The 26,399-nt window shown below is 46.9% G+C and overlaps 1 long non-coding RNA gene and 1 pseudogene across 1 annotated transcript; one reads left to right on the forward strand and one right to left on the reverse strand.

The window, feature by feature from the left end:
• Positions 1 to 836: 836 nt before the first annotated feature.
• On the reverse strand, positions 837 to 4,264 carry LOC131402250 (uncharacterized). The gene is made up of 4 exons (XR_009218453.1): positions 4,183 to 4,264; positions 3,356 to 3,447; positions 1,163 to 1,270; positions 837 to 858 (listed from the first exon to the last, which is right to left on the reverse strand). It is a non-coding gene; the product is annotated as an uncharacterized LOC131402250 (long non-coding RNA).
• A 9,784-nt stretch (positions 4,265 to 14,048) lies between these two features.
• LOC131402237 (adhesion G protein-coupled receptor E1-like) overlaps positions 14,049 to 26,399 on the forward strand; it is a 637,417-nt pseudogene continuing 625,066 nt past the window's right edge.

A 26,399-nucleotide genomic window follows, 5' to 3' on the forward strand; every position in this document is an offset into this window, starting at 1 on the left:
CATCCCACATTGTACTATAATGGTGTGTTAATTTCACAATATTAGGGGCTCTCTGAGGGCTGGCCTTAGACTGAATCATCAGTATAATCTTTGTGATCAGCATGATTGCCCTAAAACCAGAATTTCACACCCTGGCTTCCCAGCTCCTGGATCACAACTGGCTGGTGGAGGAGTGGGGCCGGAGAGCTTCTCTTGGGAAGGAAAAGGGGCCCCCAGACACCTGTGGTGGCTTCTGGTGGCACAGGTGATGATGAAGTATGCAGGGACGTGGCGGCTGGCTCGGGAGCTGTGGCGAGGGCTGTCATCAGGGAGGGCCAGAGTTGGAGGAGCCCCCAGGCTCACCCGGGCTCCAGCAGTGGCTGTGCCAGGACCACCATTCACAGGTGAAGCATACATGAGAGTGAGGGGAGGGGTGAGTGTGTGAGTAGAGGGATGAGCAAGCCTGTGGATGAGAGGAGCCCAAGAGAGAGAGAGATAGGTGAACAAGAGAGACTGAACTCGGAGGAGAGACAGATGGACGGGCAGAAAACTGGACAGACGGATGGGATACCTGGAAAAGGAGGACCAAGGGTGGGGATTTAGGAGAATTAAAGTGAAAACCACGTGGGGTCAGAATGTGGTGGAGAACACGTCTGTGTCTAAGGCTTTCTCACACTGGGCTGGGACTCTCCACCAGAACCCGGGAGGGAGAGAAGGGATGAATTAGGGCCCTTCCAGGTGCTTCCCTCACCAAGGACAGCGGGTGAAGGAGAACAAGTGCTCCCCAACCCCAAAGGTGGACGGGACCCAGGAGATCAGGACCAGGAATACTCACTCACTCACTGGTGGTAGTCGGCGCTGCGGCTCCATAGGTGTAATCTGTGGAGAGAAGGCGAGAGGAGCTGAGCAAGAGTTGGGGTGAACATAAAGGATTAAGGGAGAGGGAGGATGTAGGGAGCTTGGTGGGGAAAGCAGAGGGGAAGAGGGGAGGGGAAGAGGGGAGGGGTGTTCAGGGGGGAGGCAACAAGATGGAAGGTGGCTGGACCCAGTGATCACACAGTGATGAGAAGACTGATCCCAGACCAGAAGCATAGAGAGATGGATCATAGCTCACTTTAGAGCAACGGAGGCAACACAGAACTCTGACTGGGAGAGAGAGTGTGGCTGTAGCACAGCCGCTCACCACTGACGTAGAGGCTGTCCCCGTCCAGGGTGAGGGAGCCCAGGTGGGTGACGCCCTGGGTCTCATGGCACGGCTCCCAGTAGAGTCACTCTCTGTCCAGCCCGGGACCTGCGGGGGTCAGAGTGGAAGGTGCAGATGATGTCCACCCCAGTGGCTGCCCCACCCTTCTCAAGCCTGGGGGAGGGAGAACCTGGGGACATGGAATACTGAGCAGGGGTCCTTCTGGGTGTGGAAAGCGAGAGAGTGGAAGGGAGGAGGCTGAGGGAGAGGCTGAACGGGCTGCTCTGATGTCTGGAGAGGCTCTCCTCGGTGTCTCCCATGTGAGACAACCCCCTCACAAGTAAGGCCTGACTTCCTGTAGGATGTGGAGGGGGGCCTGTGAGTGACAAAGAGGGGTGAACACACAGACCTGGGTGAGGGGGTGCCTGCAGCTCTGCACGGACAGCAGCGAGGAGAACAGTCTCTGCCCTGTGCCATCTGACACATGCAGGCAAGAAAGTACCGTTACGTTCTCTCGGTTCTACACTCCAAGGTCTTTTCTTTCTATTTCTGTAATACTCCACAGCCATCACCCAGGCCTAGGGAACAATCATCTTATTCCTAATCTTATTCCCAGCACCTCCCATCTTGCCTCTTAAGTCTACATTCTTAACCATGAAATCCATTTGAACCAACGTGCTTAGACCAAACGCTAATCACATCATCCTTCTACTCGCATCTCTCCAGAGTCTTCCCACTGGTCTTAGAACAGAGTCCCAAGTTACCCCTGATCTGGTCCTGCCTGTCCCCCCTCGCCGGCGTGGCTCACACCCCTCCCCCTGTGTTGACTCGGCTCAGCCATCCCTCTTCTCAGTTCATGGACACACCAGGCTCTCTGCTTCAGGGGTGTCCTCATGCGGGTCCCTCTGTCTGAAACGCTCTCTTGAACACACTCCCACACCCTCACTCCAGTCTAACCCTCCAACTAGCTAAATCCTGTCCAAACTCTAGCTCTCAAGCTAAATATCAGTCCTTCTCAAGAGGGCTTCCCTGCCCCCTCAGGTTGAGTCCCCTTGTGCCAAACTCCCACATCACTCTCATCATTAACTGTCTAAAATCCAAATTCCCAAATACAATATAAATTCCACGGAGGTGGGACAAGGTCTCTCTGGTTCTCCAGGTCCCCATGCATGTGGCCCAGGGCCTGGCTCATCAGATGAGGAACCATCCCAGTTTGTCTAGGACTGCCCTGGTTTGAATACTAAAAGTCCTGTGTCCTGGAAAACCCCTCTGTCCTGAATAAACGAGGATGGTGGGTCACCATAAATTATAAACTCAAAGACTATCTATTGCATGACAAGCACACATTCCCCTCAAGAACATCACAGGGAAGCTAGAATGAAAAAGGCACACACACATACACACACAATTAGTAGAGGCCAACAACTAAATACAAAATTACTTAACAAGATTCTCTGCAACGTGAATCACCAGACCGTTATTTCAGAAAAGTTTCAAGAAACAAAGTTAATTCCCTTTAGAAGGCAAGGTGGTGAGGACAGGTTTTTTAGAGACTAGTGCCCTGCCCTGCAATCTACAGTGTTGCTTAGTACTCCTCCAAATGATTTGAAATGTCATAAAGAAAAAATGCTCAAAATAAATCTGGCTACTGGCAAATTCAATGTCAAATTTGTTATTAATACAAAGAAGTTCCAATCATCTTTTTCCCTGAATGTTCCTTTATTTCAAATTTTTGTGGAGGATTTATAGGACTTTAGAAGTCAAGTTGAATGGGTCTAAGGAATGTTGCTGAGTATCCCTGCTAATATTTAATGGGATGTCTTCTAATACTACATACACACGCAAAACATTTCTGTATTTATATTATATATAAATCCTGACTTTTGAGTATTATGCAATGCAAGTAAATCTATATTTTCTACTATAATACACATTTGCAGTTACTTACATTTGTTTTATGTGTTCTTATTTGCATATAACTGTACTTACTGAAATATTTACCACACAGAACCACCCACAGCTTACCATCTTTCCCTTGAATATAATCCATGAAACATCAATAATTTTTCTCAAGATACCCTCACTCTCAGTGTCCATGTGGTGACAACCTGAGCCCAGGAAAGCCCACTAGCAGGTCTTCTGCACAGCGGAGGCTGCCGGAACCTGCTGGTACCAGGTCCACAGGGTACTCACCTGGTCACACAGAAATCCATGGATCAGCGAGGACAGGTGGACTCTGAGCCTGCTTTCACCTCAAACTTGAGCTCCACGGATGCTTTTTGTGTCTGAGGGGGGAAGAAAAGCGCAAACAAGCTTTTGAGGCCTTTTCTAGGGTGTTGGATGGAAAGGCCACCCAATTCACTTTTCTTTTTTGTATTTACTGATGTAACTGTAACTGTTGGCTGAAACGGGATTTTCCCGATTCCTATGCAGTCACCTGCTCCCCAAGATGGGAGGAAGCAGCTTCGTGCTGTGTGCACTTGTGTCGCTCAACTCACTTGGCTGGACAGAGACTTTTTGGTGACTCTGGACCCTTTAAACAAGCTTGTCCTTTAGGGACCCTGTAAGTGACTCGCTGACTTGTAAACAATTTTCACACTTCATTCAGGGCCCGGGAGATTTTCAGGCCCTGGAGCAGCTTTCCCAACCTCGGCACCACTGACATTTGGGGCCGGATGATTCTCTGTCGGGCCGTCCTGGGCCCTGGAGGACGCTGAGCAGCTTCCCTGCCTCCCCCTCTAGATGCCAGGAGCGCCCCCATTAGTAACAACCCAAACACCGCCTCCAGACGCGGATAAGCCCCCTGGGGACAAAATCACACGGAGGACGGTGACGGGGACTCTGAGGAGGGGCCGGCGGCGCCCGGAGCCGGGAGGAACAGCAGCCTCGGGCGCCCTGAGCGAACAGCCCGGGGAAACGGGGCTCCGGGGGGACGCGGGGACGCCGGGCCGTGACGGGGCTGCCCGCGGCCCAGGCCCCTCCCTGGACCGCGACCGGAGCCGGGACCGCCCGCCGCTTACCGCGCGTCGCCCCTTCGGCCGAAGGTCCACGGGAATCCCGTCCGCGCCGAGAAGACTGGACACACCGCGCAGACCTCCCGCTCCATCCACGGCGCCGCCCGCGCTTCCGCTTCCGGTCTCGGGCGGGCGTCTGGGAGGACGGAGGTTCGGGGAGGACGGACGATTGGGGGCTCCGGCCGCGGGGGGACGGGGCAGGGCGGGGCGGGGCCTCTCACCCCAGCCTCGGGGGAGGTGTCTAGTTTCTAGAGTTAATGTGAGACCGGTCCGCGGGCTGGGTCAGCACCAGGGACAGGGACCAGGTCTAGGGGCGGGGCTGTGGGTGGAAACCAGCTCTAGAGGCGGGGCTGTGGGCGGGGACCAGGCTGTGGGCGGAGCCCGGGACCTGGCGGGGAGAGACGGAAAGAGCCGAACTGTGGCCGCGAAATCGGAGAGAGACGAACCCGAACCGCTGAGCCGAGGAGCGGCTGAAGATAATGTCAGTTTTATTTCATCCTTTCCAATAAATCATTCCTTTTGTATCATTTCCTGCCAATATTGCATCAAGCAGGGCCTCCAGTGTGTGTTTCGTAGAAGCAATGATAATGAACGTTCTTCTCTTATCCTTGATTTCAACACTGCACCATAAAGTTTGACTCTGTAAATACTCTTTATGAGATTGACAGAGTTCCCTTCTATTCCTGATTTTGTAAGAGTTGTTTTTGTTGTTGCTGTTTATTTTTTAATACACAAATGGTGTTGAATTTAATTAAATGTCCTTTTCTGCAGTTATCGAGGTTATTATTTCTCCCTTTTCAGGGACTAGAGTACTGAATTACATGGCATGACCCAAGCTTAGTCATGATATGGCCTTCTTATAAAATATAGCTGGATTTGGAATGCTGATTTGATTTTTATTTAGGGTACATGAACTTAATTCAAGAAGGAGAGTGGCCTCTTATAATAGTCAATTACTAAATTGACTAAGGAAGCATTTCAACTCTGCAGTTCTCATCCAGAATATTTCCTCGGATGAATAACGGACATAACAGAGAGGTAGAGAAAGTCTCTGTAAAGCATATACTCACCTGTCTCATTGGAAATCTCATTCTCTGGGCAGGGAGTGCAGTGAAAACAACAGAAAGCCTCTCTCTCCTGAGGGCTCTTCCTAAATCCAGGACTACAATTCTCCCTGCATAAGGAGCATGAAGTCTGGAGATAATCAGATACCTGTTGGTAACAGCTGTGACTTTTAACTAATTTTCTAATAACTAGAATGTTTTAGATTATTGGGCATTTAACAAATATATATATATATATTTTCATTTTCTGAGGAAGATTCACCCTGAGCTAACATCTGTTGCCAATCTTCCTCTATTTTGTTTGTGGATTGCTTCACTCCTTTCCATGTCTGCATAATATTCCAATATATAGCTATGTCACATTTTGATTATTCATTCATCCATTGATAGACATCTAGGCTCTGTTTACCTTTTGGCTATTGGGAATAGTGCGTCTGTGAATGGTTTTTACATTTTTAAATGGTGAAAGAAAGTCAAAAGAAAAGTAATATTCCATGACACATGAGAAGTATATGAAATTCAAATTTTGTTGTCCACAGATAAAGTTTTATTGGCACCCAGCCACATCCATTCACAACATCTATGGCTGCTTTCACATTATAACACTGGAGTTGCAACAGTGACCCTATGGCTTGCAAAGTTGAAAATATTTACTACCTGGCCCTTTACAGAAACAGTTCCTAAACCTTCGGCGAAGGAATCAGAAGGTTCACTATTAGTCATCTCCTTTGCAAGCTCTGCTTGGATGAAATATTAATGCTCTCTTGTTTCCTCTTATTATGTTCTCTCACATTTGCGGGCTGCAGACAAATTAAGAGAGAGCCTCATTGTAATATCCTGTAAAAATAATATATGTACATATTTGTATGCAGTGTATAGTAATAGTGATAGTAGCTGATAGATATTTACTGTGTACATCCTACTCTGCCAAATGCTTTCCGTGCATTGTTTCATTTAGTCCTCAAGATAACTGTGTGAAGTAGACAAATATTTTTTAGTAGATGGGAAAACTGAGGGTCAAAGAGACTGTCAATAGTTAAGGTCACATATTACATGGTTGGATCTGGAATGCGGATGTTATGGCTGAATTACGTCTCCCCAAATTGGTATGTTGCCGCCCTAACCGCCTGGGACCTTAGAATGTGACTGTATTTGGAGACAAGGCATTTAAAGTGGTGATTAAGGTAAAATGAGGTCATTAGGGTGGGTCCTAATCCAATATGAGTGGTGTCCTCATAAGAAGAGGAGATTAGGACACAGACATGCACAGAAGGGAGACCATATGAGGACACAGGGAGAAGGTGACCGTCTGTAAGCCAAGAAGAGAGGCCTCAGGAGAAACCAACCCCACTGACACCTTATCTCAGAATTCCAGACTCCAGCACGGTGAGACAATAAATGTCTGTTGTTTAAACCACGTAGACTGTCATATTTTGTTACAGCAGCCCTAGCAAACTAATCCTGTGAAACTCATGCTATCTGCCAGAAAAGCCAGTCCTCTAAGCTCACAGAATTTATTGTCCCTGATTTGGGCTGTACCCTTCAGACGTCCCTCTCCTTCTAGAACCTCTTCCTTCTCAGAGGCTTAGGCCTGGAGGCTCATGTTTTTTCTTCTCTAGATTCTTGCAGATCCACTTCCCTGAAATTCTGGCCCGTGGGCCCTGTGCTTGGGGAGCAAATGTGATGATGTATTATTTTCCTCTCCAAGCTTCTGCACTTTCACATCTTCCTCTGGTTCTACTTCTGGGAGTGTCTGAAGGTCTAGGGTGACAGTTCTTCTAGCTGTTCCTTCTGCCTTTGAGATAGAATGATAAGTAAGAGCATTCGTGGAACTGAGTTTCTGCTGTAATCTGCAGAGGGAGCGTGTGTGTCCAGCAGGGCTTGCAAACACCAGGAATCTGCTCCAAGGGGGTGGGAAAGCAAATTGTGACACATTCACAGAACAGCACACAATGTAGATTGAAAAGAGGGTGGCCGAGCTCTAATTATTGCTAAGGAAGGGGTTTCCAAGAAATATTTCTTATCAGTCAGTGTGCAATTAGGAAATAGAAACTGTACACATTTTTATTGTTTTATCTTGATTTTTAAGGAAGTATAGCTAGAGGTTGTATCTTAGCTTTCTAAGGTCAAATGTATTTATCTTTGTGAAATGAGATCAAGCCCCATATGAAAACAAATTTAAGAGACCGCGATTCTCTGGAGAAACTCAAAACTCATGTCTTTTGGTCCCTTTGTATAGCATAAAATAATTTTGTCCCTTTATATAGAATGGGCAATAAAATAACTTGGCAGAATGGTGGGCACTCTTTATTTTGGAGCCAATCTTATCAACTTTTGGAGGGATGATTCACATACAACACACGGCTTCCTTTCACAATGTAAAATTTGCTGTGTTTTGACAACCTCTGTCACAATCAAGATAAAGAACATTTCCATCATCCCCCTCACTTTCCTCGAGGCTTTTTCTGATACATCCCTCCCTCTGCTTCACCCTAGGCCACCATTGATTTGTTCCTCCTCTCTCCCCTATATGTCGTTTGCAACCTCTAAAATTTCCTATTGTTGGACTGTGTGATGGCTAACTTTATGTGTCAGTTTGGCTAGACTGTGGGGACTAGTTGTTTGGTCAAACACCAGTCTAGGTGTTGCCGTGAAGGTATCTTTCAGATGTGATTAACACTTAAATCAGTAGATTTTGAGAAAACCAGATGGCCCTCCATAATGTGGGTGGGCCTCATCCAGTCAATTGAAGGACTTAAGAGCAAAGATTGAGGTTTCCCAGAGTGGAAGGAATTCTTCTTCCAGACAGTAATGTAGAAATATAGAAATTCTGCCTGAGTGTCCGGCCTTCAGACTCAAGACTAGAGCATCAACTCTCACCCGAGTCTCCAGCCTGCTGGCTTGTCCTACAGATTTTGGACTTGCCAACCCCCACAACTGCATGAGCCAATTCCTTAAGATCTCTCTCTCTCTCTTCTATTGGTTTTGTTTCTCTGGAGAACCCTGACTAGTACAGAACTATTCCAGCATTTACTCTTTTGTGTCTTTTATGTCAGATTTCTTTTCCTCAGCATAATGTCTTAGAGATTCATCCACATCATTGAGCAAGTCAGCGCTTCATAGTGTAGATATATCACCTATCAATGGACGTTTGGGTTCTTTCCAGTGTTCAGTAATTGTGAATAAAGCTGCTGTGAACATTTGTGTGTGAGTCATTCTGTGGAGGTATGTTTTTATTTCTCTTGGATAAATACCATATGATCCAGTAATCCAACTTCTGGGTACATATGCAAAGGAAATGAGAACAGGATATTGAAAAGATATCTGCACCCCCATGTTTATTGCATCATTATTCGCAATAGCCAAGATGTGGGGACAACCTGTCTGTCAACAGAAGAATGGATAAGGCAGATGTGACATATATATGATGGAATATTATTCAGCCATGAGAAAGAAGGAAATCCTGCCATTTGTGACAATATGGATGGACCTTGAGGGCATTATGCTAAGTGAGATAAGTCAGACAGAGAAAGACAAGTACTGTATGACCTCACTTATAGGTGAATCTAAGAAAAGCTGAACTTGTAAAAACAGAGAGTAGAATGGTGGTTTCCAGGTGCTGGGGTGTTGGTGCAATGGGGAGATGTTGTCCAAAGGGTACAAACTTGCAGTTATAAGATGAATAAGTTCTTGGGATCTCAAGCACAGCATAGTGATTATAGTCAACAATACCGTATTGTTTACTTTAATGTTGCAAAGAGACTAGATTTTAAATGTTCTCACCACAAAAAAGGATTGATAATCATGTGACATGATGGAGATGTTAACTGATGCTGCAGTGGTAATCATGTTACAATATGTAAATATATCAAATCAACCCGTTGTACATCTTAAACTTAAAAAAGTGTACGGATATATTTCCATTCTAGTTGGTAAATCACGACTTCAGTCCAGCTGCATATCTAGCCTTTACCATAAGATATCCCCCAATCCAGCTACTGATGAGTTAGTGGCTGGCACCAGGGGTGGCCCCTAGGATCTTGTCTGAGGCTCATAGCCAGTGTCCGTTCTGTATGGTCAGTGCCCTGCCCAGACCAGGAATCCTATACTTTGAATATCACCTGTGCAGAAAAATATTAACATAATTGGCCATTGGTTGGGGTCTGTGAACTTGGACCCTGCCATGAGGATTCTTGTGCACTGGGTTTATTGAGGGAGGACATTTAGCAGAGGAGGAGTGAGGGGAGCAGGGTAGGACAGAGGGAGGAGCTGAGCAAGGAGGTGGTCTCAGTTGGAATCTAGCCTCAGCCTAATCCCATGGGGAGCCCTGTAGCCTGAACAACACCACCGAATTGATCTCACCTTGGGGCGAGGGCTGGCTTTTTGTACTTCTGTGACCACCAGTTATTGGCTGTGGGCTGGGTCAGAGGGCTTGTGCAGCTGTTGGACTGGAAAGCAGTCCTCTGGGGAAGCGGAAGCTGTGAGCTGTGAGCAGGCGACACCCCCGGAAGCTGGGGGATGGGTGCACCAGCTGCTCAAGGGTGGCTGGACAGGGAGGCATCAACAGTGTCTGCTACAGGGGGCTTCAACTAGTTTAGGATGACTGGGGTTTTGGGGGAGTGGGGAGGCTAGAGGGGGAGACCAGTGTAAGATGAGGGAGGGTCTCGAGTGCCATATTAATGAGCATGGACTTCATCCTGAAGGTAATAGGGAGCCATGGGAGGGTTTAGAACACAGAAGGAGCATAGTCAAGGTGGGCAGGGCTTCCCTGGAGCCCCCCACACACAGTGTGAGGATGAGTGACATCTCTGGGGCTCCTCCAGGCTGACCTCTTCCGTCTTGAGTGTCCTTAGATTTCCCCTTTGCTGGGAAAGTCACAAGGGGTTAGGTTTCTGCAATCGCTTGACTAGAATGGTTCATTTCCTCCATCCCATCTTTCCCCTTTTTCTCCCCTTACAACTTCCCTCATCCTTGCAGGACCTCTGTGGTCCAGATATTATAGCCTTGGTCACCTCTTTTGGGTTTGAAGGGTGAATGGCATCTTGTGTGCTCAATCACTCACTAAGACCCCAGACCCCATCTGTGGTAGGTAGAATAATGTGGTTCCCCACCCCAAGTTGCCCACATCCTAATCCCTAGAATCTGTGAATATATGACCTTACACAGAAAAAGGGACTTTGCAGATGTGATTAAGTGAAGGATCTTGAGATGGGGAGATTTTTCTGGATTATCCAGGCGGGTCCAATGTAATCACAAGGGTCCTTTTAAGAGGGAGGCATAAGGGTCAGAGAGAGAGAATAAGAGAAGGAGATGGAGGGGGAGAGAGAGAGAGAGAGAGAGATTGGGATCTATGTGTCTGTGTATCTACATATGTATCTATGTTTCTATGTATTTATGTATCTATATATGTATGTATGTATGTATGTGTGTATCTATCTATCTGTCTATCTATCGAGAGGGTGAGAGAGAGAAAGAGGAAAAGGTAGAAGAAGAAGAGAGAGAGAGAGATTTGAAGCGAGAGATTTGAGGAGGCTACACTGCTGGCTTTGAAGCTGGAGGAAGGGGTCTTGAGCCAAAGAATGCAGGTGGCCTCCAGAAGCTGGAAAAGGCAAGGAATGGATTCTCCTCTGGAGCTTCCAGAAGGAGCACAGACCAGCTGCCATCTTGATTTCGGCCTCATAAGACTCGTGTGGGACTCTGACTTCCAGCCCTGTGACATAATAAATTTGTGTTGTGTCAAGCCTCTAAGTTTGTGGTGATTCATTATGGCAGCAGCAGAAGACTCATTCATCACCTCATCCCATTCCCATCCCCAGGAGGAATCTGGGCTTGATCAGAAAACCTTCCAATTCCTTAATGCAACCTCCAAAAGTCAACTCTTCCTTCTGTCTCAGACTCCCCACCCACATCCTGATGTTACCCCAATTCTCTTCCTACTTCCCAAATTCCTCTCCATCTCCACAGCCCCTGTCCTAGACCAGACCATCACCACTCTTTTCTCTCTCTTGGATCAGCCTCACTTTCTCCCTGTCTCCCCACCCATGACCACATCCTGTGCAACACCCACTCTACACAGAACAAGTGTTGTAAAACACCAACCTGCCCATTACTCCCTTCCTGAACCTCCTTAAATTGTCCTGAGGATAAAGCCTCAACCCTTTCACCCACTTCAGAAGATACTGGATGAAATGATCTTTGGCGACCTCTTCAATTCAATTGTGGCTGGTACCATGCCTCCTATGAGTAGCTGTAGCCATTTGGCATAGTGGGATAATGATATTGACAACAGTAACTAATACTCTTGAGCATTTAATCTGTCATGCAGGATTTTTTGATTTTATCACATGAAACCTCAAACCTTATGAAGTTATTATCGTCATTTTACTGATGGGGAAACGTTGCTTCTCAGTGTGTTAGTTACTTCTTGCTGTGTAACAAATTACTCCAAAACTTAACAACTTTAAACAACATATTTTTATTTTCTTATACTGTATCGGGGTCAGGTATCTGGAGGTGGCCTAGCTCGGTGGTTCTAGATTGGGGTCTCTAATGAGGTGGCAGTCAAACAGATGGCTGGAGATCTCAGTTCCTCCTCACAGGGGCTTCGCCACTGCGCTGCTTGAGTGTCATAACAGCATGGTGACTGGCTTCACCTCAGTGAGTGATCCTGGAAAGAGAGAGCACGGAGGAAGCCACAATGACTCTTACAACCTCAGGTGTCTCAGATGTCACACAATGTCACATCCTCCTTTTCCTGTTCATTAGAAGCAAGTCACTAAATCCAGCTCACACTCAAGGAGAGAGGAATTAGGCTCCCCCTCTTGAACGCAGGAGTATCAAAGAATTTGTGGACATCTGTTAAAACTACCCCATTGGTCTTTCTGCCTCTAGGGTCCACACTCCTGGATGCATTGAACAAGGATTATAGAAGAAAGTGCAAGTCCCAGCATCCCCTCCCAGGTAGCAATGTTACCAGACATTACTGCATCCCTTCCACAGCGATCCTTTGGGACAGGACCTATTGTTATTCCTATTCTCCAGATGAAGAAACTGAGGCCCAGACAGGCAAGTCATCTCCCAAGGTCACTTTGGGAATATCTTGCAGAGTCAGCATTTGATCCCAGGTCTGTCTGACCTCAGACCCTCTCACTGTGATAGCCAACGCTTGGAGATTTCCTGTGTGCCAGGCTCTGTTCCAGGCACATCACATATGACCACTCCTCGGATGTTCATGTCAGCCACACGGAGTAGATCCTACCATTACTGGGCCCATCTTATGGATGGGAATGTTGAGGCATAGAGAGATTGAGAAGTTGCCCAGGACAACACATGACTGGCAAGCGGTGGAAATGGGATTTGAACCCCCCAGCAAGCTGGTTCCAGAGTCTGCTTTTACCCTCCAGTGCTTCTCAAACACAACACAGCTCTGTTTATCCTCCTTCTTAGTGGAATTTGCTGCATTTTCATGCTGGCTCTTAACTGCAGCCTCACTGGGGCAGGGTCCCTTGATGAATCTGCTTCAGTGATCATAACTCCAAGATGGGTATCTTGCCTTGCACAGATCAAAAGGGAGAATGCAAAGACAAGTGGGGTTTTTCTTCCCAAGAACTTGGGGCTGGTCTTTCCATCTCACTTTTTAGCTTGTAGCAGATACTCTTGGTGCCTGCCCACTCCCGTGACCCTCAACCCCTCAGGACACACTAGACTGACATCTTCCAGCCACTGCATTTTGTTATCAAGAGGGTTACACTCTGGAGCCTCAATCTGTGAGTGACAGGAGCTGGTGGATAAACACCCCAGTTCCCTCGCCCCTCAGTTGGGATAACTCTGAAGAGTGCACTCTATGCTGCCTTCCAGAGGTGCCAGGGAGATTAAGATCCAGTTTCTCGCTATGTAACCTGATTGATAACACACCCACTGTGGGCTCTTTCCCTTCCCTATCTCACTTCCCCCCCTAGCTAGCTGGAGTTTTTGGGTACCTCCTTGATAAACTACTCTTACCAGAATTCTTGTCTCAGCATCTGCTTCTGGGGGACCCCAACTAAGGCATTACTAGACCTCCATATGTATGAGATTGTGCATGTGTGTGTTGGGTTGGGTTGGAGGGCTGGGAATGGGGTGGGAGTATTGCTGTGCATTGTGGTGATGATGGATATGATCAGATATAGTGGAGAGCTGAAGGCAGATAAAATGATTATACTCTAGACCTTGGATTCAGAGGGTCCTGGATTCAAGTTTCAGGTCCAAGTAATCTTGGACAAGTCACATCTCTTCTCCAAGCCTCAGTTTCCTTTTGTATTTTTTGGTAAAATAGGTGGGGGTGGGAATCCCTACTTTACAATGTTGACATGATGATGAAATTAAATTTTGTTGGCAATGTGTCTACACAGTGCCTGGTACATGATGGCTATGGTGCTTATTTTTATGGAGCAGGCTGGGAAGAGACCCTTGAGTTGGGACTTGCCTCATCGGGGTCAAGTGGTGGAAGCCCATTTATTATTGGGTGCAATGGAGGAAGGTGATGAGAGATGGGAGGTAGATGTTGGTGAGGAAAGAAAAAAGAGAGCAGGAGGGAAGGAGAGAGAGAGGGAGAGAGAGAACATGGTGACACAGCAGCCAGACCAATTTTTCTTCACGGTGATGAGAGGAGAAAATAAGGGGTTTGCCACCCTGTCCTCATTTAGTGGGAGCAACTCAGCAAAAAGGGTCATGATATTCTCACAGTGTTGAGCAATTCCAGCTCCACCCCTGCCGTCTTCCCACACTTTCTGTAATTGAAAACCCGGAGAACAGAGAAAAGGTTCCCCTCTTTGAGTGACAGAAACGCAGCACGATGTGGACCTTCAGCTTGCTCCTCTTCTGGGGTGCGTGTGAGGCTGAATGGGGCACTCGGGGAAGCCTGGGCTGGAAACAGGCTGTAGGAAAAAGGGAGGGCCATGGACCGTCCAGCCAAGAGGTCATAAATGTAGGTTGGACACTGCAAACACCTTTATTGGGGGACCTTCAACAAAAATCACTCTAGCTCAGGGAATTCCATCCGTCAGAGCAGAATTCCTTTATAGCCATTCACTTGACATGTATTTCCTGAGTACCTACTATGTATCAGGAGCTGTTCTAGGCAATGAGGATAGAGAAGTGAATAAACAGACGAGGTTCCTACTCTCGTGGGGCTAACATCCTAGTGGGAGGGGGTGGGTGGAAAAGAATCCACTAACAGTAACAGCAACCACCCACTTACCATCATTCTAAGTTCCTCAAATATAGAATGCATTCAACCTTCACAGAATTTCTCTGATATTGGGTCATCAATAGCTCCATTTTACAAAGGAGAAAACTGAGGCAAAAGAGATTAAATATCTTGCCCAAGACAGCTTAGCTGGTAAGGGGTAGAGTCAGGGTTTAAAACCAGGCAGTCTGGTCCAGAGTCTGTATGCTTTATCACTACACTATGCTACCACAAATAATAAACAAAAGCATTTCAGGTAATAATAAGTGCTATGAAAGAAGTTGTTATAGAGTGTGACTAGGGGTTGTATTGAAGGCGGAAGTCAGGAAAGACATTTCTGAGGGGATGATATTTGTGCTAAGATCAGAACAATGAGATGGAGACTTTCTGTCTGTCCTCTTATTGCTTCTTCTTTAGGCGTCAGTTTTTCTTGGTATTGTTTATCTTCTATGTTGTGGTTTCTTTGACATGTCTTGTGAGTTTGGGTCATGGGTTCAAATCTAAGAATGAGGGATCTTTTCTAAGTGACAAGTGTGGGTTTCCTCTGCTGTTGTAGAGTTTCTCCTATTTTATGAAGGAGGAAACTTAGCTATGATGAGATTAAATAACTTCCCTGAGGCCACATGGTCTGTAATTGGTGAAGCCATATTTTTAAACCCGCATATTTTGATGCCAGATTTGGTATGCTTAAATGCGATACTCGGTTGCCTCTAAGATAATTCATGAGCAAGAGGATTTCAGTTAGTGATGGTGAGTTGGAGTGTTGGGAGTTTGGGTCTGTGGAACTGGTTGACTGGAAGGCTTCATCAGAAGAAGCAGATAAGTCATGGACTCCAAATGCAGGAATGCAGAGTTGTTGCTTTGGGGTGTCAGCACTGGTATTAGCCATTAGCACCCCTCGTTATGCTCTGAAGTCAACCAGCAAAGAGTAGTTATGATGACTTTGATGATGTTGATGGTGAGAGTGATGATAATGGTGGTGGTGGTGGTGGTGGTGATGATGGTGATGGTGATGATGAAGATGATGATGGTGGTGGTGATGATGATGATGGTGGTGGTGGTGGTGATGATGAAGAGGATGATGATGGTAGTGGTGGTGGTGGCAGTGGTGCTGATGAAGATGATGATGGTGGTGGTGATGAAGGTGATGATGGTGGTGATGATAGCGATGATGATGGTGGTGAGGGATAATGATGATGATGATGATGATGATGTTGGAGAAGAGCTAAATGCTGGAGGACTACACTGCCTTTTAGATATTTAAAAAAACTAATTGCCCTACCATTTCATGAAATTTTAATACCACAGACTGTACATCTATTTGTGTATTATATGTATATCTATATGTGTATTATACATAAAAGAGTAAGATTTTTTTCATCTTTCCCAAAAGAACCAAGTTTTGCCCTTTTGGGGGAGATGTCATTCCTTTTGAGAATGTGTGTTTTATTGTACATCTTTGAAAACCGCTTGGAGCTATTTTTGTAATTGAGAAGAAAATGAATACAATCAAAATGAAAAACCAAAATAAAGTGCAGAAAGGCAGGAATGGTGGCTGTGAAGATTATGTGCAATAATGTATGTTTCTCACTCAATTGGGTCTCTCATGTAAGCTCATCAAACCTGAGGCCACGCCAGGAGTAATTTTTAAGGTTGAGCCCAAAAAGCTTCTTGCTGCTTCACGGTATTTTTCTTTTCTTTCTACACAGGGTGTTGTGGTATATGTAGCTGCGAAACAGTCACATTAACCCCACCGGAATCAGTGGCATGGCGTAAGTTGGTCCAAGAGAATCCATATGTCCAATGTGGTGGGAGGACGTCTTCTGGCGAGGAGATTCTTTTGTTCAGAGGCTGACAGCTGGTCACTTGCTGAGAGCTAGTTAGTGGCAGAACAAGGGATAACTTCCAGGTCTCCTGGTTCCCACTCCAGGCTCTTTCCTTTGTGCCTTGGACTTGCTGTGTGACCTCAGGCAAGTCACATTACCTCTCTGATCTTCAGTTTCCTCAGCTATGAAGTACAGATAACAAGGTTCCTATCCCACAGGGATGTTGTGAAGCTTGAGTCAAAAGGGGTAACTTTCTAAACCACCTGGTGTGCGTGACAAGAGCTTCATAAATGGTAGCGTGGTGGGAATGGGCACGAAATTTACTCAAACTACAACTCAATGTGGAAAAAAATGCATTTTTTTAATGTTTCATTAAGTATTCTCATCTTCCATATAAGCTCCTACTGGATAGAGGAGGAAAACAGTGTTAGTTTTCTCAGTGTTCTCAGTGTCTCAGTTTCTTGGTTTAGTCTTATTTGGGAAACCCCGTTTATATTGTATGAAGACTTAATCTTTCAAAATTTCTCACCCTATCCTTGTTCCTCCCAAGATGGTGTCTGGGTATTGGCATAGGGGCAGCTTATGGGATCTTGTAGCTGTGAAGTGTGGACTCCAGGTGCGGTGTTTTGTCTACAGATGGAGCATGGCCCCATCTTGGTTCTTGCTTGTCCATCAATCCTCTCAGAAGCTCAGCATCTCCAAGGGGTCCATGCAGTAGCTCCTGGTTTCCATGTCCAGGCTACAGAAACCATAAGAGTTTTCTTGGGTCACCTACCAGCTCTCTCCGTCTGCTTGTTCTAATCCTTGGCTCCCACACCGCGTTGGATGTGGCAACAGCAGAAAGAAAGCTTTTGTTGGGAGAAGTTAACCCTTAGCCTTGATGCCTCTAAATTCACCCACTCCTATCTGGAAATCTCTCAGGTGACCCATCACCACTTATATTTAGCCTTGAGGGGAGATGGCAGAGAAGCAGGAATCCTGGTGAGTCTTCTTCGTCTTAGTTCTCTTTTAGCTTCCTTCAGTTTTCACCCTTCCTATATAATAGGTATTTCCCTTACATCATATCCTGAGTCCTCTCTACGCCACAGCTTAATGAAATCTCTATCTTCCAGTCCTCCAAGCCTGGCTATTGAAAAAAACATTTATTGACATAGAATTGAGATATAACATTGCGCAAGTGTAAGGCATGCAACATGTTGATTTGATACACTTATATATTGCACAATGGTTACCACCGTAACATTAGCTAACACCTTCATCACCTCACATAACTACCATTTTTTTTTTTTTGTGGTGAGAACATTCAAGATCTACTCTTAGCAACTTTCAAGTATATAGTACACTATTGTTAACTATAGTTACCATTTTGTACATTAGACTCCCAAAATATATGCATCTTGTAAGGCTTTGCTTTCAAGACTACTGTCTTCTTGGGAACCCAAAAACCCAATTTGATAATGAAAATCTGAACATTACCTTTGGCTGTCATTGTGTGTCTGCAGCTAAGACATCTTAAATTTTCCTGAATGAGATGAAATCTTTTGGCAGGATGGGTTTGAGCGGGGGTGGGGGGGTTCACATCCCTATAAGTGGAAAAGAGAAAGTTACATCAATATATGCCCAAAAAGGTCATCCTTGATTTAAAAAAACTATTGTTTTTTAAATAATAAAAAATCTTTAATAAAATTTTTTAATAAACCTGAGCCCAGAAAGCCTTTGCTTGGTGAGAAAGAGATTGTATTAATCTCCATAGCTCTGGGACCCAGTCCAAGCCTGGCAGAGTGTGGGCAAGTTAGATGGATAAACGAAGAATATGTGCGCCACATAGAGAGTGTGAGAAATGTATGGTAGAGGGTTGTACAAGGAATTTATAAATGGGAATTCAAAAGGCTTAACGTTTGAGAAAATTCTGTACTATCAGGATTAAAAATGCATAAACACAGGTGTGTTAACTTTGTGAGAGTTCATCCAAGTGTACACTTATGATACTTGCACTTTTCTATATATATTACACTTAATAAAATGTTATAAAAATGGACATACACTTGACACAGCAACCGCTCATCCAGAAATTTACTCCAAAGAGATAGTCATATAACATACAGAGATACCTTGCTATATACTCAAGAATGGGCACTCAGGGACTGATTGGGTAAATTGTTGTGTTTGTTAGAGTAACTCCAGCTACTGTAACAAATAAACCCAAAACTGTCAGTGGCTTAATAAAAAGAAATTTAATTCTTGTTTGTTTAAGAGTCCAACGCAGTTATTTCTGGCTAGTGAGTGGCTTTCCTCCATGGGATGATTCAGGGACCCAGATCCTTCTGTATTGGGGCTCAGCCAAGCTAGGGTCTCAGAGACTTCTGCAGACAGTGGCAGAAGGGGAAAGAAACAGTGGAGAAGGCCCACCCACTTGATAAAAGCCTAGGCCTGGCCGTGACACATGTCACTTCTGCTCACGGTCACATGACCATACCTGGATGCAAGGTGAGCTGGGAAATGTAGTCCATGGTTGGGCGGCTGCCTCCTAGTGACAATTCCACACCACGGAAAGGGGAGTGTGGAGTTTTTGTTTGATCTTTGGCTACCTAGCTATTTCTGGCGCAGCTATAGCTCATGGATACAATGGAATACTATGCAGCTGTTAAAAAGCATGAGTTAGGTCTATATGGACTGACATGGAAAGTCGCCCAAAATGTATTATTTTCTTAAATTTCTATTATAGAAATATTTAAACACTCAGAGGCAGCAAAGAAAGTATAACAAACACCCATGTGCCCATTGTACAGCTTCAATGCCTGACAAATTTTGCTCCTCTTGGTTTGCAAGACATACTGTTGAGTGAAAAAGCAAGTAGAAATAGAACAGAGCTGTCCAACAGAACTTTCCATGATGATGGAATGTTCTAGATCCACAGAAGCCACTAGTCACATGTGGTTATTGAGTAGCGGATAAATGGCTGATATACTGAGGAATGGCATGTTTCATTTTATTTAATTTTAATAGATTTAAGTGTAAATAGTAGCTACTGTATTAGAGAGCACAGCGGATTGTAGATTGCACGATCCTATTTGTGTTAAGAAAATTGTGTGAATTTATAAATTCATTTCTATTTGATAGTATATTTGCACAGTTGAGTTGTGAATAGGACCCAGCCTTGAAGGATTCACTCAAGCTTTTGACAATTGTTACCTCTGGGTATGAGGATGGGGGACGGGGAGACCTTCACTTTTAATTTTATACACTTCTGCATTGTTCGAATTTTTTTTACAACAAGCGATTATTACCTTCTTAAAAAAAGATAAAAACAAAAGAAACAAAAATAAGGATTACCATCTGCTTTTGGTTAGTTTCCGTCGAAGCAGAGCCTGAGATGAGGATTCTGGTGTGAGTAATTCATGAAGAGAGGGCTCTCAGGAGGCACTTGCAGACACTTGCAGGAGTGAGGGAAGCAGGATAGGGCAGGGGGAGAAACTAGCCACTCAGAAGGCATTTCAGGAAAGGCTTAGCCACAGCCCATCCCGCCGGAGCTCTAGAGTGTGAATTGCACCCGAGACGTTCACCTGCTCAGAGGCAAGGGGATGGCTGCGCTGTTACACTCCTGCATCTGTCTGTCATCGTTTCTGGAGCAGTGAAACAGCTGTCAGACGAGTGTGCCAACCTGGTACAGGGGATGGGGGTGGTGCCAAGAGTGGCTACTGTCCCACCCGTCTCACCTGGCAAGATGTGAGGAACTCATGAGCTGATGCAGGTAAATCTCCAGGAAGAGACTGGGTTTTCTTCATCACATACCAATGCCTGCTTCCGTAACTTGCCACCGTGACCTTGGCCCCCAGGGAAATACGGAGCCTGGCTGGGTGAGCGGGTGGCTCATGGCCAGATCTCCAAGGCAGCTAACAACTTCTCTGTCCTCTGCTTGCAGGTCGGCTGCTGAATCTGACAGGGACGGCTTTTGGTAAGAAACTCCCCCAGATTGAAGGCAATCAGGCCTTGGGCAAGCACTTCCATCTCCCGGTGTCATCATCTGATTAGTGGGTATTGGGACGACCCCTACCTAATGGGATAGTTGTGAGGACTCCCCTCCATGTGGAGTTGCTAAGAGGGGGGCTCTGGAGTCACTCTTCCTGGGTTCAAATCTTGGTTCTGGTGCTCATTGCCTTGGGGACCTCAGGCATTTCAATAAAATCCCCACGACTTCAGTGTCCTTGAAAATGAGGGTAAGAGGAGTTAATTCCACAGGGTTTTGATGAGGATTAAATGAGGTGTGTACGGGCAGTGCTTAGAGTGGTACGTGGAACATGGTAAGCGCTCCATTATGTTAACACTCCCCCTCCTCCTCCCTCCCCTCCTCCTCTCTCCCCTCCTCCCCTCCTCCTCCCTCCCCTCCTCCCCTCCTCCTCCCTCCCCTCCTCCCCTCCTCCTCCCTCCCCTCCTCCTCCCTCCCCTCCTCCTCCCTCCCCTCCTCCCCTCCTCCCCTCCTCCTCCCTCCTCTCCTCTTCCCTCCCCTCCCTCCCCCTCCTCCTCCCCCTCCTTTTCCCTCCCCTCCTCCCTCCCTGCTCTCCTCCCTCCCTTCCTCCCCCTCCTCCTCCCTCCCTTCCTCCCTTCCTCCCCCTCTTCCTCTCTCCCCTCTTCCCTGACTTCCCTCCTCCCTCTCCCCCTTCCTCTTCTTCCACTCCTCTTGCCTCTCTTCCTCCTCTTCCCCCCTCCTCCTCTTCTCCCTCCTCCCCTCCTTCTCCCTTTTCTTCCCCCTCCTCCTCCCCCCTCCTCCCACTCCTCCCTCCTTCCCCTCCTTCTCCTCCTGCTCCTCTGCCTCCTCCTTCTCCTCTGCTCCTCCCCCACCCCCTCAGCCTCCCCCTCCCCTTCTTCCCCTCCTCCCCCTCCTCCTCTCCTCCTTCTGTTCCTCCTCCTCCTCCTTGGAGAAACGCGTATTATCTGGTTGTTAGTGGCTGGGCTGCGGCTGGGCTGAAGCTGGGAGCCAGTGAGGGGCAGAGCCAGGACCACGGCGGGTCCCCTGGACTCCCTCCCTGCACTCATCCCCTCTACTTTGCTCTCCTCTTGCGTTCTGACTTGCGTAGGCCTGGGGCAGGCTACGGGAACTCTCTTGGGCATGCGTTTCCACATTTGTAAAATGGAGTTGTAACGTTTACCTTGAAGCAGGGTGACTGACCATCCTGACTTGCCCCAGACTGGGATCGGGGGGGCGGATCCCAGGAATTTGGACTTTGAGGGCTAACAACAGGAAAATCCTGGGAAAGCCAGGATGACTTGGTCAACTACCTCGACGCATTACAGTGGGGACTGCAGAAAATGCATGGAAGAGGCCTGTTGCACGGAAGTCACTTATGAAATGAAAGCTCTATTTGTATTTTAATAAGTTCCTTTGTCTCTCTGAGTCTCATTTTCTGCTTAGGTCAGTTAAATGACCATTAAATTGTTTTGAAGATCATGTGTGTGTCTCAGTTGGGGTGTTGAAGTGGCCTGTGCCCTGGTATCCCCACTCCTTGCCCTTCCAAGAGCGGCCAGAGGGCACCTGTGAACCCCTGAGTCAGGGGCCATCCCTCCTTGGCCCACAGCCTTTCAGGGCTCCCACCTCCCTCTGGGTAAACTCTCAAGTCCTCCTTGTGGCTCACAAGGCCCTGCACAATCTTCCCCTATCCCCTTCCTGCCCTCCCCTCCTCCCTCTCTCCCCTTCGCTTCCTCTGCTCCAGCCACGCGGGCCTCCTCACTCTTCCTCCAACATGCCAGGCACAGTCCTGTCCCAGGGTCTTTGCACACGCAGTTCCTTCTGCCTGGAAAGCTCTTGCCCTACATATACACGTGGCTCCCTCCCTCACCTTCTTTATGTTTTAGCTCATGTGTCGTCTTCTTAGTGACCTCTCTATTTTTGACATTGTATCCCTCACCCCCACATCTCCAGATTATCAGCTCTGTGAAGGTGGAGAATTTTGTGTGTCTTGTTCCGCCGCTGAATCCACAGTGCCTAGAATAGGGCCTGGTGTATAGTAGGTGTTTGTATTTGTCAGGGTTGTTCAGAGAAACAGAACTAATAGGATGGATATCTATATATCTGTATACACACACACACACACACGTAAAGATTCATTACAGAGAATTGGCTCACACAATTATGGAGGCTGGCAAGTCTCAAGATCTGCGGGCTGAGACTGGAAGGAATTTGGAGAACTGAGTGAAAGTGAGCATGGCTGATGGGGCAGGATAGGAGACGAGCTGGAGAGGTTGACAAGTGCCCAGTCAGACATGACTGGGTTGCTAGTCTGGTTTGGGGTGGATTTGAGTTGTGAGTAATGGGAAGCTCAGAGTTGAGAGACCACAAGTGATAACGTGCCGGAAGTCTGCAAAGAGAAATGTTGCCTTCGTAGCTGAAAGAGGAAGCTGGAAATGAGAAGCAAGATGTTATCTGAGGCATCATGCAGGGAAGGGAAATAAACAAATCATGCTGTAGGGAGCAAAGAGCTTGGGTCTCAAGACCCTAATAATGATAATCCATCTCATACGTTTTTTTTTTTTAAGATTTTATTTATTTATTTTTTTCCCTTAAAGCCCCAGTAGATAGTTGTATGTCATAGCTGCACATCCTTCTAGTTGCTGTATGTGGGATGCGGCCTCAGCATGGCCGGAGAAGTGGTGCGTCGGTGTGCGCCCGGGATCCGAACCCGGGCCGCCAGCAGCGGAGCGCGCCCACTTAACCGCTAAGCCACAGGGCTGGCCCTATCTCTTACGTTTTCATGGCACTTTATAAAGAGTTTTCCTATGATGTCCTATCCTACCAATTGATGCTGGCATTCTCGCTGTGCCCCTCTATTTATTTCACGCCCCACATCCCATCCACTGGCAAATCCTGTTAACGTTACCTTCAAAATAAATCCAGAATCCTAGCTTTCCATAGCTCCCACCTGGGTTGTATCCACCATCATCGCTCGCCTCGACAAGTGTGGTCACCTCCTCCCTGGTCATCCGGCCTCTGTCCCTCTACAGTGCATCTTCCAACCAATGGCCAGAAGGATCACATTAAAGTCATGCTCTGTCCTTCCTCTGCTCAAAACTCTCCCATGCTCCCCTTTTGCTCTGATAAAATGCTGAAGTCTTACAGTGGTCCAGCAGATCCTGCATGATCTTGCTATGTCACCTCCTCCCACTCTCCATTTATCCACTGTACTCCAACGACATCGGCCTCCTTGTAGTTCCCCAAAATCACAAGGTGTGGTCCTGCCAATGGGCCTTTGCACTTGCTGTCTCCTCTGCTTTAATTAGCTTCATAGCTCACTCACCTCCTTCAGATCTTTGCTCAAATGTTACCTTCTCAGTGAGGTCTTTATCATTGAGCACCGACTATGCACCAGGCGCTATTCTACGCACTTGGGATGCAGTAGTAAGTAAGATGGTCACACATCTCTTCTGGGGGCTCACAGTCAATCAGGGAGAGAAACTTTAAACAACCAATTACAAAAGTTTTTATGTAGAATTATCTTAGATATTGCCTGAAAATTTACTCCATTTCCAGTCAGACCTACCTCTTGTCGTGTAGAAGTAATGAAAATCATGCACTTAGGGTTTTCACCGGCCTGATGCTGCCATTCACCGGCTGTGTGCCCTTGGGCAAGTTACTTAACCTCTCTGAGCCTCAGTTTTCCACATCCATATAATGGAAGTTGTATTAGTTTCCTATTGCTGCTGTAACAAGTCACCGAAAACTTGGTGGCTTGAAACAACAGAAGCGTATTCTTACAGTTCTGGAGGTCAGAAGTTTGAAACGGGTCCCACTGGGCTGAAATCCAGGTGTCAGCAGTGCTGCATTCCTCGCTGGAAGTTCTAGGGGAGAATCTGTTTTCTTGCCTTTTCTGGCTTCTAGAAGCCAACTGTATCCCTTTATTCGTGTCCCTCTTTTTCCATCTCCAGAACCAACAGGGGCTGGTCAAGTTTTTCTCACATTGCTTCACTCTGACTCTGTCTCTCCTGGTTTCACCTGTCTCTTATGAAGATGCTTGTGATTGTGTTGGTCCCACCTGGATAACCCAGGCTAATCTCTCCATCTCAGGGTCAGCTGATTAACAGTCTTAATTCCATCTGCAACCTTAATATCCCTGTGCCATGTAGCATAGCATATTTGCAGGTTCCAGGGATTTGGACGTGGTCATCTTTGGGGGGGCCATTATTCTGCCAAACACAGAAATGATAGTGTCAAGTGAGTCCCTTCCCTAGCACCTGGAAGCCTGCCCCCACCTGTGGCTTTGTCCTCCTGGAACTCACAGTGTAGTAGAGGAGATGATCACTAAAAAGCTAACCACTCAAATAATCCACCAATTATAATTTTGATAAGTGCCATAAACAGAGAGCACAGGGAGCTATGGGGGAGTCAGGGAAGGCTTCTTGGAGGAAGTGACATTTAAGCAAGAACTGGAGAATGAATAGGAGCTGGCCAGGCAAAGCAGAGGAAAACAGAACAGCATGTGCAAAGGCCCTGTGCTGGGGGAGGCTAGAAATGGAGAGTGAAGAGAGATGTGGTTCGGTCTGGTCACTGGGGACTTTCCAGGTCATATTAAGTAACTTGCATTTTCATTCTGAGTGCAACAGGGAGTGTTGTAGGCAGGGGTGGGGGTGGGTGATCAGATTTGCATTCAGAAATGATTGCAGGGAACAGTGGAGGGTGTAGGGGCTGTAGGGGATGTAGGGGATGCAGCATCCAGGGGAAGATCTGTACCAAGCATAGCCATGGAAATGGAGAGATGTGGGTAGATGTCGAATATTTGGGAGGAAGAATCAATGGGGCTTGGGAACACACTGGACATGAGTTGAGGGCCAAAGAAGTAAACGGAGGTACAGAGATGTGAACTTCACTTGTCCCAGGGCTGGGGTGGCTAGGATGTAGTTTTGACTGTTTCCGTAGAAACCAAATGACAACAACTTAAAATGTTTATCTCTTAGAAGTTTATTCTTCACCCTCTCATAAATCTCCACTTTGAGGATGGAACAAGGTGACAGGGCTACCTCGTCTGAGATCTTCTCAGCTCCCAGGTGCCTCCCATCTTGTTGTTTCTCCGTCCCTCGGTGTGGAGGTTTTCCAAAGCATCATCCCCACGGTTATGGACAGATCACCTCATTCTGTCCATGTTCCAGCCCAGGTGAAAGGGAAAGGAGAAGTGAAGACCATGCTCCTTCTTTTTAAGGGTGTGGCCAAAAGGTGCACATATCACTTCTGCTCATTTCCATTGGCTGGAACTTAGCCACATGGCCACACGTAGCTGCAAGAGAAGCTGGGATTGAAGCTTAAATGGGTGGTCATTTTAATAAAAGGAAGAGGGGGAGATGGGTGTGGGGGAGTAGCCACCATTCCCTGCTTTGATGTTTCCTGTGGGAGCTTTAACCCAGGTGGTCCTTGCTCCAAAGGCTGCAGCTTTGACTCGCATACTCTTCTGTCTGGAGCTCTGATGCTCACAGAGTGGTCCATGGACTGGCATCATCAGCATCAGTCACAGGCTTGTTAGAAATGCAGAGACTCAGGTCCCCCAGACCAGCTGAATCAGCACCTGATTTTCCAAGGTCTCTCGGGGATCCCAGGTGAGGCAGATGCTGCTGGTCTGCGGACCACACTTGGAGAAGCAAGAGTCCAGATCAGTACTTCTCACACTTCTTGTGCACACACATCACCTGAGGATCTTGCTAAAATGCAGATTCTTTCAGCAGATCTGGGGCAGGGCCTGGGGTTTTCTGTTTCCATCAAAATGCCAGGCGATGCTGATGCTGCCCACCCACGGACCACACTTTGAGTGGCAAAGTCTAGGGTCTGTAAGGTCCTTGACTAACCAGTTTCCTAGGGCTGCTGTAACAAGTTATCACAAACCATGTGGCTTAAGACAACAGAAATTTGTTCTCTCACAGTTCTGGAGGCCAGAGGTCTGAAATTAAGGTGTCAGCAGGGCCGTGCTTTCTCTGAAGGCTCTAGGAGAGAATCTGCTCTGTGTCTCTCTCAGCTTCTGGTGTTGCCAGCAATTCTCGGTGTCTCTTGACTTGTAGATGCATCACTCCCATCTCTGCCTCTGGTATCACATGGTGTTCTCCCCAAGCCTGTCCCTGTGCCTCTTCTCCTCT

Source organism: Diceros bicornis (assembly GCF_020826845.1).
Source record: "Diceros bicornis minor isolate mBicDic1 chromosome 35 unlocalized genomic scaffold, mDicBic1.mat.cur SUPER_35_unloc_1, whole genome shotgun sequence".
Taxonomy (NCBI): Eukaryota; Metazoa; Chordata; class Mammalia; order Perissodactyla; family Rhinocerotidae; genus Diceros; species Diceros bicornis.